Source organism: Diadema setosum, chromosome 13, assembly GCF_964275005.1.
Source record: "Diadema setosum chromosome 13, eeDiaSeto1, whole genome shotgun sequence".
In the NCBI taxonomy this organism is placed as follows: Eukaryota; Metazoa; Echinodermata; class Echinoidea; order Diadematoida; family Diadematidae; genus Diadema; species Diadema setosum.
Genome location: NC_092697.1, coordinates 25,242,117 through 25,254,216, shown reverse-complemented (window position 1 = coordinate 25,254,216; position 12,100 = coordinate 25,242,117). Strand labels below are relative to the sequence as shown.

The 12,100-nt window shown below is 38.2% G+C and overlaps 1 long non-coding RNA gene across 1 annotated transcript; it reads right to left on the bottom strand.

Moving 5' to 3' along the window:
• Nucleotides 1-1,130: 1,130 nt before the first annotated feature.
• Nucleotides 1,131-4,580, bottom strand: LOC140236864 (uncharacterized). The gene is made up of 3 exons (XR_011901801.1): nt 4,426-4,580; nt 1,708-1,892; nt 1,131-1,266 (listed from the first exon to the last, which is right to left on the bottom strand). It is a non-coding gene; the product is annotated as an uncharacterized lncRNA (long non-coding RNA).
• Between the last annotated feature and the right edge of the window lie 7,520 nt (nt 4,581-12,100).

The following is a 12,100-nucleotide window of genomic DNA, read 5'->3' as shown; positions in this document are numbered from 1 at the left end:
GGGGGGGGGGGGGCCTCCGAGGCCCCCCCTCGACGGTTAGGCCTAGTTAGGGTTAAAGTTGCAGGATACATTTTAAAGAGAAAGGGAAAGTGCATTGTCGGAGTAACAGTGCATAATCGCCTTAAAATCATGACAAAACCTTGCACATTGAAATTCTTCAGCTGTTTGTTGGTATTTCAGGAAAAAAAAAGACTAACGGTGAGTGCATGTACTGTAAATTTGAGTTTTTCGAGAGTAGCTGTGTTTGTAGTTGGTGGGAAAACAGAAATCAAACCATTGTAAGTTAACATCAAATGCATGTAAAGTTCATGGAAACTTGCACTGGTCCAACATAAAGGAAAGAAACAAGTCAATATGTCAGTTTCTTCAAGTTCCACCTTCCGGACTGCCTGCTGTAGTAGCTACCACTTTCCTGCTTTGAAAAGTCACATTTTGTTTCCAGTAAGTCCCAGAGAGACAGCAATGTCATCCCACATCGATCTTGCAGTTACAGGTGTAGGTGTTGAGGTGAACTACATGACAAGGGCTAAACAAACACAAAAAAGAGAGCAAAATGGAGAAAATAGGGGAAATATTAATTGTTACAAAAATGCATAAGGTTCCCTATGAAGCAAATGTTTGTAGTTTAGGATGCCTCCAACTTTCCGCCCATTTGCTTACAGTGTTTACAGCACTTGAACTACACACATTAGCAACTGACAACCACAGTTGAGTTATCGAGTTGAGTTTTTATGAAGTTCCTCGACCATGGAATTGACTGTGGAATTTTATTTTCTTGAAAAAGTAAAAGAACAATGTGGCATGTTTTTATTTCATACTTAGAGAACTTACGCCTGAATAATCCTTTCGACAGTGATCATAGATCTGAACCCCCTGACAAAAAGAAGTATCCCTGGATGATAATTCTTTGAATAAAGTCTACTCAACAATGTTCTTTGAAGTACAATGTATGTAAATCAAATTTGGGATTTTCAGGTACACCCCAAATACATAAATATGTTGCACTTGTCTGTAGAGAGAAAAGAACAACAACAAGAAGCATGTTTCTGTTTTTCTTTCTCTCTCTATTTTAGAGGTAAAGTAAACATTTTCCATTAGTGCATCAGCAGGGTACCTACTGCTGATAAAATCTTGGTTTCCTTTGCTTCTTGACTCCTCCTTATCTTCTTAGGTTTTACAGGTCCTGCTTCTCCTTCTCCTGCTCCTTATGTGTAGCATTTCAGCCTTTGACGCCTTGCTGGTAGAGTCTTTATCATCTTGTAATTCCTAGTAAATAGGAGAAAAAGAAAAAGAAAAAAAAAAAAACCACACAAACATGATTACATATTGTATTGAATTAGAATGATGAAGAGGGATGCATTCCCCCTATGTCTTACAATGGATTCATTCTTTCAAAGAAATGATGTTTTCATTTATTTCTGGAAATTACTTACAATGACTGTATTTGAAGTTCTATGAATAAACTATTCATCACTTTTAGGCTAGCATGAATGAAAGTTTTATTTTCTTCAAAATACTGTAAAAGACAATTAAATTACACTTTTTGAAATAATTTCTTTCTTGCTCTCAACGTAATGTTTTTTTTTTTTTAATTGTCAAGCCACCATACAAAGAAAAAGAAACTGATGTATTCACACATGCAGTCACATAAACATTTTGGAAAGTATGAAAAAGTGTTTATTTTATCTTCTAACATATATACTGTACCTCAATCTCCCAAATTGGTTAGTGATCCTCTTGGCATGTTTGTCCTCAGAAATTGCAGGTAAGAGAGGGATTGATGTACTTCTGCAGAACAACCAGTTGCCAGCTGCTCCTTTTCTGCTCTTCCTTTTCAACATTGAGACAAGCCTCCAGTATGAATTCCTTAGAGATTTCATTTTTATTCAGACCTGTTTAGGGTGACACAAAGGGACAACTATTTTTAGGCATTTATGATAATTACAGTAGACTCTAGATTTACCATTTGGGTAAAAAGGACAACATTTGGGAATGAATCTAGAGTTAACAAACACCATAGTGATAAACAAATTTATTCAACTATTCACCATTGTTGATCATTGGACATAGCAGAAGCACTTGCATGTAACCAGGGAGGAGAGACAAGAATACATCATAGAGGTCTCTACATAAGTGCTTTGTAAATTCATACATGTATATCATAATCATAATTATTTCATTCATTTACTAAGGTCTACGGGCTCGAAAGCTTAACTAAATTACACTATGCATTACATATAGTGTACCAGGTACTTTTAGTACAAGTATGTCAATATACATACATGTGTAACACATGACGCACACAGCATTGTTTCCTACAGTCTGCAATTTTGGATAATTCATGATTGCCCTTGAATGATGTTTTACATTCTGCAATCAAACTGCAAGTACACGTACAACAGTTTGGGGCAGGGTCTTTGATGATTTCAGACTGAGAGTTCATTTTGATATACTTTGTTATGAAATTAAAGGGCAATTAAAGTTAACAAAGAGTATGACATGTACACCGGTACTGTACTGTATACTGGTGTAATAGCCTTACCAAGTGCTGTGCACAGCACGTTTGTGACTTGCTGAGGCAGCAACGACAAGGCTGTGTTTATTATCGACACAGATTAACAAATGACACACTGCCGGATAATAAAATACTTTGTGGCACTAGTCTGCAGCCCTGAGCATGAACATGTTACAGCCTCATACAGTAACAACTTTCAGTTTGGAGTGCATGATCGATCATCACATAAAAACTCGGACAAACATGGATAAAATGTTAATCAACTAGTAACCTACATGTAGAGAGGGTCACTTGTTTGGTGTGTGTGTGTGTGTTTCTAAACTACAATTTCTGTACAAATCTCCAAGAACAACTGATCAATCTAAGTTACCTCAGCTCCACTTAGGCCTTATTGTTAAAAATCTAGAGTGCTATACTCCTAGCTTAGTTAGGTAATTTCCATGAGACTAGACACTACGTCTACTCTAAAAAAAAGTTTGGGAACAGTTTGTTAATTTTTTGTCTAGGATCTGGATTCATACTGCTTGTAACTATAGCAATGGATCTCAATTACAGTGTAGGTCTAACTCCAACGGTTAGAGTTCTAATTCCTCTAACGTTTAATACAAAATAGGTATAACTAAGCCTACGGTTCTAGCGTTAGACCACAGCCAAGGGCAGGAAAGGCTAGCACAGCTACTGACAATCTAGATCCAGTAGTAGGTGCCTAGGCCTAAGTAATAATCGACACTGTATTTCTGTAGCCATCACGACACTAGCTTAACCAGAGTAGGCCTACCGTATGATTTTGAGATCCATGAGCACATTTTGGCAAAAAAAAAAAAAAAAAAAAATGTAGACCCATCTAACGTTAGTACCCTTAGTGGCCTTACGTTAGATCACCGTAAGGGACTATCAAACATCACTATCGTTTAATGTTGTAGAACAGGTCTAAAACTAAGATTAAGAAGAAGCCTGCTGACTGCGAGTAGTGCTAACGTTAGTGCATGCTACGACTGCTAGTGCTAGACTAATTAACTGTTAGATCTAGTGCTTAGGGTCTAGACAGACTAGTTTAGTTAATCTATATATATAAAGACTTTAATAAGAAAATGTAGATTTCTAGAAATCTTATCACTAATAGTATCAGTTAGGCCTACATCTTGATGGGCTAGACTTTCAATTATCAATATCCTTTCCTATCAACGTGTAAAAAATATCTGGATCTGTTTCTGTTTCTGTTCCGGTTCCGTCGGTATAGAGGTCTACTCAGAATTAACTGTAGTAGGCCCCCTACTCCACCAACGTTTTGTAACTGTGTGTTAGTATGGTCGTGTGTGCAGGGCAGGAAGAATGTTTCACATTTGAAGCCTCTAGACTAGACTACTAAGTTAGGAGGGTAGATCTCTAACTGTTGGTTACTCTTTTTCAACGTTATGTCGTTAGACAGAAACCACGTCTAACGTTAGGCCCTAAACGTTATGTGTTTACTGTAGTCTTACTGTTAGTGTTCACGTCCACGTCAGTCGATCCAGTAGCAGTGCAATACTAAGCCATTCTGGTCTAACCACTTACTTAGATCTAGGGCCTGTCCAGACCAGGGGCCTACACTGTAGCCCTAGTAGTTTATACAACGTGTAGGCCTATGTCGATTTAATTCATAAAATTCGAATGGAACACGTATGTCAAACATAGATCTAGGGCAGACTAGGCCTAGAACCACTTCTAGGCCCACACACGTATTTAGGCCTAGCTAGATATGGGTCTAGTTTATAGCATACTCAATAGGGCCTAGGCTTTAATAACAAGTTTAAAGTCCAACCCACAGACTGTTTAATCTGCCCTCGTTCAAACTCTATACATGGGACTACGTATGGACAAAACGGCTGCAATGGACGCGAGAAGCCCATATTCATGGTAGAATTACTCACGATTGCACTCTAAGTCGTTGTAAAACTCCCTCCCCATCTCATCTTCGTCATCATGTTGAGATAGATCAGTAAGCAATTGTGGAATAAAGGAAGCATATCCAGCCAAATCTTGATTAGTACTTCTTCTACCACCTTGCTTCACTGAAAGTTTTCGATCATCGTCGCAAGCGATTGTCGCAGAATTTTGAACATGTTCAAAGTTCTGCGATGGGGCTGCGATGGCTGCGATAGCCCCCAAATCGCCGGTTGTCGTATCGCAGACATCCTCACACTGTGCGATTTCTCGTCGTGCGACATCGCAAAGGGTAAATCGCAGTAAAAATCGCACAGTGTGAGTCCGCCTTAAGTAAAGATCGTGTAACGAAACGGCGCGGCCGGCGCGGCTAGGCTTTCAACGTTGATGCCATAGAGCTGAATACAGCTCTATGGTTGATGCAAATACACAGTGTACCGTACGATTTGTGCGCAAAAAGATGATAAAGCGCCGCATAATAGAGTTCAGTGCGTGGTCCGAAGCTTGAGTGTCATGTCTCACCCGCCGCCCGCCCGTATGGCAAGCCATATTGCTTTTTAAAAAGATCTTCTGATATCACGAATTCCCTTTCGTGATATCAAAAATTCGAATTTCTGATATCACAAATTCAATTTTTGATATCACAAATACCCATTGGTTTATCACGTAAAACCAATTTTTGATATCACGAAATCGAATTAGTGATATCACAAATTCAATTCGTGATATCACGAATTCAATTCGAGATATCACGAATTCACATTCTTGATATCAAGAAATACATTTTGTGATATCACTAATTCCAATTTGTGATATCATTAATTTACATGGAATTTCAGCACATATCTTTCGCAAAGAAATGATTTGATTTCGAGCATTAGTTTTGCGCTGAAATTCAACCGTTAATTCTAGCGTTTGTTGAGCGCAGAAATACACAGGGAATTCGAGCTTTAGTTCAGTGCAGAAAACCAACGGGAATTTGAGCGTTAGTTGAGCGCAGAAATACATACGGAATTCGAGCATTCGTTTTGCGCTGAAATTCAGCTGTGAATTCGAGCGTTAGTTGAGAGCAGAAATACACAAGGAATTCGAGCATTAGTTTTGCGCTAAAATTCAACTGTGAATTCGAGCGTTAGTTGAGCGCAGAAATACACAGGGAATTCGAGCATTAGTTTTGCGCTGAAATTCAGTTGTGAATTCGAGCGTTAGTTCAGTGCAGAAATACACAGGGAATTCGAGCATTAGTTTTGCGCTGAAATTCAACTGTGAATTCGAGCGTTAGTTGAGCGCAGAAATACACAGGGAATTCGAGCATTAGTTTTGCGCTGAAATCCAACTGTGAATTCGAGCGTTAGTTGAGCGCAGAAATACACAGGGAATTCGAGCATTAGTTTTGCGCTGAAATCCAACTGTGAATTCGAGCGTTAGTTGAGCGCAGAAATACACAGGGAATTCGAGCTTTAGTTTTGCGCCGAAATTCAACAATGAATTCGAGCGTTAGTTGAGCGCAGAAATACACTGTGAATTTGAGCATTAGTTTAGCGCAGATATTCCTATGGAATTTCAGGTGTTATCTTTACATAGTACAGGCTGTATATAACGATAGTTACAAAAAAAACCTAAATGAAGAGTTTTGGCAACTCGTCTTCATTTAACCCTTTGAACCCGAAAGGCCGGAAAACCGGCCGCGTGCAGAACGTGCAAATACCCTAAAGGCCGGTATACCGGCCAGAAATCATGTGACTTTGATAGCTTGAGTTTTAACTGTCAGGTGACCCCCTAAATAGGACGCCATCTCACTACAACGATGCGGAGAGATTCTTCTGTCTATACTTCGTTGATTACGGTTTGGATTTGCAAGTTTTGAGCTATAAAAATGGCAAAAAGATGCTATTCTGCAGAGGAGGCTCGTGCGATAATCCTAGGTGAATCATCTGGTGATTATGAGGAAGCTATTGACAAGTCATATTATAGTCAAAGCAGTGATTTTGAAGATGAAACGGACACAGATAATGAGCTAGATGCTGCACAAGGTGATGTACAATCTCAGCCGGGTACCAGCGGGGGGAAATAGCAGCTGGGATGCCGTTAGAGCTGGAGCTGGAGGTAATCATGTTGGTGATCGTCGAAGTCAAGGGGGCGTGGCACAGTCAGGGAGTGAGGTTATTGCTTTTTTAGCTAACATTACTAATGTTGATTATCATTATGATTATAATCATTATTGTCAAACTGAGCTATTATTGCAGCTCAAATAAAATTGGAGTAATCATAACCACACTTCACAGACCTGTGGTTACTTGTTTTTTTTTTTGTATGTATTACTAATGTATTCAGTCATTTAGCAAAATATGTTCAATATGTGCAAATAATGCAGGGTGAGGGTCACGACCATCTCAAATAATGCGGGGTTCAAAGGGTTAAAGTGATTAGGAATTGGTTTTAAAAGAATCGATGAAAATAAATCGTTTAGCAACATATCTAAAATGCCATTATTTATATGTTGTCAATTACTTCAAAGTCATTATTATATTCTCTCTTTTTTTCCTCCATTTCTCGCCACTGATTTGGCAGAGACTGGTTGACTTACAACTTTTGTTTGCGTTTCTCTTTACTCTGTCATGTGAAAGATACTCTCTCCCGACCTCCCCCTGTTACTTAATAAGAGAGATTTCTCATTGCGCAGATTAACAAAATTGAAGTCCTTCGTACCACTGCTTTTTTCCTACTACAAATTCTAGCTGTTTGTTTGCCATGCATACTGCTGCATAAACTCCTCATAAGATCTGGATATCTTCACTCTTCTTGATCTGGTCTGAAGACTTTTGGGCTTGTGCGTTCCAGTTTTGTTCTCCCCGGTTTTGGTTCTTGAATAAACTTGCCTATTTGATTACACTTTAAATCATTTTACAAAATCATAAACATACTGGGGCAGGCAAACTGTACACCCAACACAATTAGTCTTAATGGATACACCCCTTTGTTCTGGAGGACTGATTTTGAGGAGTGAGAAAATGTCTTTAAAAGAAACACGTTGCTTTATGTGACCACCAGCCGACACCAGTGGTGGACATTAAATTGGCAAGTTTACGACTCCCTCTCGCACCCCGCATGACTCACAGTCTCTCTCTCTCCCCCCCCCTCTCTCTCTCTCTCTCTCTCTTATTCTCCGCTGCTGACATACACAGACCAGAGGGTTGATTGCCCTCGGTCGGTCCTCCGCAATACAAACACATAGTATATGCTTTTATAACACACATACACATACCACCACACAATATGTAAAGGTCATAATATCGATTTGGTGGAAGAGTCTACTGTAAAGGGGATTACCACATGAAAAATGTATCATAATTAACAATAATGTAGTAATAGATGACAATTTGAGGACCAAAACGAATGTAAGCCCTAAGTGAACATAGTATCATTGAATTCATGATAACATGTTGCAAAACAATTGATTTGTATCAATAATTCATCGAATATACCTTGACGATCATTTACGGAATGATGGATGTGTAAATCTCTCATAATAATATAGTTATTGGTATTTTGAACATTGTTCTAAAAAAGTTAGCAGTAGTATACCTTCCATCTGAATATCAGCTCAAAAGTAATGTTCCAATTCCCTGTGTATTTCTGCGCTAAAAAACACAACAAACAAAACCGCTCGAATTCACAGTTGAATTCCAGGGCAAAACTAACGCTCGAATTCCCTTTGTATTTCTGCGCTAAACTAATGCTCGAATTCACAGCGATTTTCTGCACTAAACTGACGCTCGAACTCCCTGTGTATTCAGCGCTCAACTAACGCTCGAATTCACTTTGTATTTCTGCGCTAAACTAATGCTCGAATTCACAGCGATTTTCTGCACTGAACTAACGCTCGAAATCCCTGTGTATTTCTGCGCTCAACTAACGCTCGAATTCACAGTTGAATTTCAGCGCAAAACTAATGTTCGAATTCACTTTGTATTTCTGCGCTCAACTAACGCTCGAATTCACAGGGATTTACTGCACTGAACTAACGCTCGAAATCCCTGTGTATTTCTGCGCTCAACTAACGCTCGAATTCACAGTTGAATTTCAGCGCAAAACTAACGCTCGAATTCACTTTGTATTTCTGCGCTCAACTAACGCTCGAATTCACAGGGATTTACTGCACTGAACTAACGCTCGAATTCCCTGTGTATTTCTGCGCTCAACTAACGCTCGAATTCACAGTTGATTTTCAGCGCAAAACTAACGCTCGAATTCACTTTGTATTTCTGCGCTCAACTAACGCTCGAATTCACAGGGATTTACTGCACTGAACTAACGCTCGAAATCCCCTTGTATTTCTGCGCTCAACTAACGCTCGAATTCACATTTGAATTTCAGTGCAAAACTAACGCTCGAATTCCCTGTGAATTACTGATATCACAAATTCGATTTTGTGATATCAATAATTCAATTCGTGATATCACAAAATGGAATTTGTGATATCAGAAATTCGCATTTGTGATATCACAAATAAGAATTCTTGATATCACAAATTGAAATTAGTGATATCACAAATTTATTTCGTGATATCACAAATTCGAATTTGTGATATCAAAAAATCATTTTGTGATATCACGAATTACCATTGGTTTTTCACGTGAAACCTATTTTTGATATCAAAAATTCGAATTTCTGATATCACAATTTCATTTAGTGATATCTCAAATTGAATTTTAGATATCACAAATTCGAAATTTCTGATATCACAAATTGAATTTGTGATATCGAAAATGGATTTTGTGATATCACAAATTCGATATCTTGATATCACAAATTAAGTTCATGTGCTACACTTACGGGAATTTGTGATATCACAAATTTAATTCTTGATATCACAAATTGAATTCTTGATATCAAAAATTTGATTTTTTGATATCACAAAATGGAATTTGTGATATCAGAAATTAACTTTAAATGTAAAAACGGCTTGCCATACGCCCGCCCCGCACAGTGCCGTATACAATATTAAGATCTTAATATACGGCACTGGGCACTGACAGTCGACAGCGCCACCTTTTTCCGACTTACAGTACAGTACATATTGTATTTTTCAATAAAATTGTAATTTGCAGTGCTAGCTGCCGCTGGGACAATGCAACATTTGTAACGCACTTCGGAAGAGTTTAGGAAGGATCGAAATTGAACCAGAGAGATGTGCAGTAGGCCTATATATAGGCACAATGTTGTATAACAGATCCTTTGTACTGTAATTCACTCAATTTTATCTTAATCAATAGAGAGAACCCTTTTTCTTGCATTACTTGATGTTTAGTAAAGTTTGTGAAGGGCCTATATGTTATGGTTATAGTGCTAAAGCACCATTTAGTTCCAATGAGGGCAATATAAATTATTCATTTTTTAAACCCCTCGAGACAAAACCTCTTGACGTTTTAAAAGACATCGGGGCCCGTTGCATAAAACTTACCGTTGAATTTCAATGGTAACTACCGTCAAAATTAGGCATCACAGCCAATCAGCATCAAGGATTATAAAATTTACCGCTAATTTGAAGACTTACCGCTAGAAAGGAGCGGTAAGTCCAGCGGTAAGGGTTTTATGCAACAGGGTCCAGGTGAAGTGTGGCTTAAATTAGGAGGAGACAAGGGAGGCTCGACTTTCAAACTGATGATGCAGATCGGAAATGTGAGCCGGCCTAATAGACTTAGAAATACAATTGTTGTTGCCATATTCAACATATTCAAGGCTACAGACAACAAGTACATCCTCAGTGTTGTTCTCCAGCGATTCTCCGTTGAAGTGGACAAAGTGGCAGCCATAAGACTTAGGAGGTATGGGCAGACTATAGAAAGCACTATGTCCCCTTTAGTAAATCAGCATGAAGAAGAGTCATTGAAGCTGTAATAAAGGAAAGAACACTTTATTATTCAAAGTACAAACAATGTGTGTGTGTGTGTGTGTGTGTGTGTGTGTGTGTGTGTGTGAACACAGGCTAACCGACAGCCAGTAACAATTGCAAAACTGATGGATATTGTTAAAATTACTTCATCAATTCTATGTTTATATCTTCCACTTGGAGGCAGACCAATCGGCATATTCCACTTTGGGGATTATCACCAGAATGTACGGTCTCACTGGGCCAAATAGTATGTTATCTCATCTAACATTGATACAATATTGTTAAAGAGTATTTCGTGGCAAAAGTGATGATGATAATGATAATAATGTGTTCAAATAAACAATCTAAAAAGAAATGCTGAGCACATAGAAATGTCCGACTTAGTATAGATTGAAATGCAAGTTACTAGTATATCAATACTCTGATTAAAATAAACATGTCAATGTGTGATAACTCAGTGGGTTTTTTTTTTTTTCATAGTTTGACACCTTGAGGAAGATTGCCAATTATTCTAAAATTAAATCCTAAACTAAATGCAAAGGCTTTGAAAACCAGTGATAACTTTGATAATTTACGTGATTTGCTTTATCAATACTACTTGGCATACAGGACGCCATGCCTCTATTGCGAGATATCAAAGACAGGTTGAAAGAGGGATATGGCCACGCCTCTTGCAGAGAGAGGACCAAGTCCATCCCGATCATGATCTCTCCGCAATCTCAATGAACACCTCAAGAACTTTGTGAAGAAACACGACAGGCCAAGGCAAAGGGCCACATGAATGTCATCAGTGCCCCAATTCTATCTAGTACAGGCCAACGAAGGGAAAAAATAAAGATCCACAAATTTCAACAAACTATACTACTCGAGTATTTGGCGCTTATGTCGAATCTTTTCTGCGCTTTCTGAAGTTAGTATCTTGACGAAAACAAACAAAAATCATGCAAACTTATGTTCGGTCTTTGTTTTTCAGTGGGTGGATAATTATGTACCTCCACGAAGAGACGAAGAAAAAAATTATAATTTGATGACTATCACAATTCATAAAGTTCTTACTGTTCTGCTATCTGTACAACTTCAATAAAGAACAAAACACCCGACATTGCCAGATTTGAAGCGGAAATTGCCCTATATGTTTCTTGCATGTTGTACAATCCTGATTCAAAACTGTTTCAAATATTAGCTGAAAATGAAGGGAATAGGATAAAATCATTACAAATCACATTAGTTCCGTGACTGTATAATTAAAGGCTGCAGACCTTGTGTGTGTGTGTGTGTGTGTGTGTGTTTGTATCTGTTCGTATATCTGTGCAGTATTTGTATAGTGTGTCCGTGTTTGTGAACTGATGCCTCAATATCTGACAGATTTGATCCCCTTGCTAGAAATTTGGCGTGTAATCGCAACAGTCAAATTAAACGCGTGTACCAAAAAATAATGGCGGATATAGTCAAGGTGCACTATAGACTTTATGATTCACAATGTCAACAAAACATTTCTAGAAAATTATTGTGTGTGGCAAATTTCATGTGTAATCACACCTATACGTATAAGTCTTTTAAGCTGCTATTCGTTTTGCATGAAACGTTGTTTAAGTATAGGCCTATGTTCCATTCACATTGCAGTCATGATTTAACAACAACTATGATGAGAAATGACTGATATCTCTGGTTGGGTATGTTGTCAGCTCTATCAATTAAAAAAAAAAAAAACACAAACATAACTTTCGAACCAATTTGCAACGTCATTCCGAAGATTTAATGCATCA